The sequence below is a fragment of the Arachis hypogaea genome, chromosome 11 (genome assembly GCF_003086295.3).
Source record: "Arachis hypogaea cultivar Tifrunner chromosome 11, arahy.Tifrunner.gnm2.J5K5, whole genome shotgun sequence".
NCBI lineage: Eukaryota > Viridiplantae > Streptophyta > Magnoliopsida > Fabales > Fabaceae > Arachis > Arachis hypogaea.
Window position 1 is genome coordinate 82821049 of NC_092046.1, and position 2138 is coordinate 82823186.

The following is a 2138-nucleotide window of genomic DNA, read 5'->3' on the forward strand; positions in this document are numbered from 1 at the left end:
TACTACTATTTTCCATTCAATCACGCTTGTTTCTATTCTAAGATATTCACTCGCACTTCAACATGATGAATGTGATGATCCGTGACACTTATCACTATTCTCAACCTATGAACGCGTGCCTGACAACCACTTCCATTCTATATTAGATTGAGTGTGTATCTCTTTGGTTCCTGGTTCACGAGTTTGATTGCCTCTCCTGACAACAGAGCATTCAAATCTGTGATATCAGAGTCTTCGTGGTATAAGCTAGAATCAATTGGTAGCATTCTTGAGATCCGACAAGTTTAAACCTTGTCTATGGTATTCCGAGTAGGATCCAGAAAGGGATGACTGTGACGAGCTTCAAACTCACAAATGTTGGGCGCAGTGACAGTGTATAAAAGGATCAATGGATCTTATTCCAACACTAGTGAGAACCAACAGATGATTAGCCCTACGAAACCCGTAGCTGGACCATTTTCACTGAGAGGACGGATGGTAGCCATTGACAACGGTGATCCACCAACATACAGCTTGCCATGGAAGGAGCCTTGAGTGCGTGAAGAAGAAGACAGTAGGAAAGCAGAGATTCAGAAGACAGAGCATCTCCAAAACCTCAACCCGTTCTCCATTACTGCATAACAAGTATTATTTAATCCATGTTCTTTTACTCATTCCAATTAAAACTGAGAATTATTATTGATATCCTGACTAAGAGTTACAAGATAACCATAGCTTACTTCAAGACGACAATCTCCGTGGGATCGACCCTTACTCACGTAAGGTATTACTTGGACGACCCAGTGCACTTGCTGGTTAGTTGTGCGGAATTGCAAAAGTGTGATTGTGATTTCGTGCACCAGCTAACAATGGAAGATAACGGGTAGGCTATTTGGGTAAGTGAGCTATTTGAACAATGGCCTCAATCATATACATGCATTCATACATAAAATAATGGACATATAGAATCAAGCAAATCAAAGATTACAATCATAAAAGGAGTTTATCACACAAGAAAAAACTTTATGGTTGAAGATGTGCAATCATACAATTAAAGCTCAAATCTCACAAGGTATATTGTTCTAGCTATTTTCTATGTTCTATAAAAAATACTTCAAGCAAGTTTGAAAGACAATTTCTCATTTCAATCAATGGCATGCCTTAAAAAGAAGAATTCGTGAAAATTCCTTGTTGTTTTACCAAACTTATTCAATCTAACATGCAACATGCAAAAAGTTACTAAAATAAAGCTATAAGCACTAAAGAGATATATACAAACAAACCAAACCAAACAAAGTACAAATAAGAACAAAATTGCAAAAATTGAAGAGAAAAGAACAAAAAAAGAATATTTCAGAGTGTGTAAGAGAAGAATTTTATCCCCTTTGAAGTTGGCGATCCTCCCCACACTTAAATTGTGCATGGTCCTCCGTGCATGCACATGATCCGGAGGATGAAGGACTATGAGACTCTACCTTCAGCCGGTGGGCTCCAGGGGTTCCGGTTGCAAGTAGACAAAGAAACAACAATTGAGGAAAGGTAAGATGTGTGTGGTATGATAAAAGGCAATGTGTGTATTCTAAATGCGCACACAATTTAGAACACAACACATTGATCGATTAAAACAATAACTACAAAAGGAAAATAAATAGCATGTTCCTCAATTAAGTAGTCCTTGGTTGAAAATAATAGATAAGCAAAACATAAGGTACAAACAACCTAGGTAACCACAACTAAAGTGAATTGAGTATTTGAGCTATTGGATATTGAAATTGTGCAAGTGAAAGCGCAAAATTAATAGAAAATAGCACAATTAACAATAACCAATTCAATTATGAAAAGAGACTACTTATTCATTCTTAGGAATAATGAAATAATCACATGTATAAGGTGCTTGTTACAAAAAGTGACAAGTCTTGATAAGAATCAAGTCAAGTCGACTCAAAAAATGCAAAGCATTAACAAGGAACAAATACCTTGTTATGTGATTATATTCACTTAAACCATGATGAATAAATAGCTCAACTCAATTCACTAAAGTAAAAGTGCACAATTCATAATGCCAAACAAGGATAAAGTTTAATGCATATGGTCATGAAAACATATGAATCAAGCTAACAATTCAATTAGGCAATTAAAGAAGGCTTTAATGCTCAGTG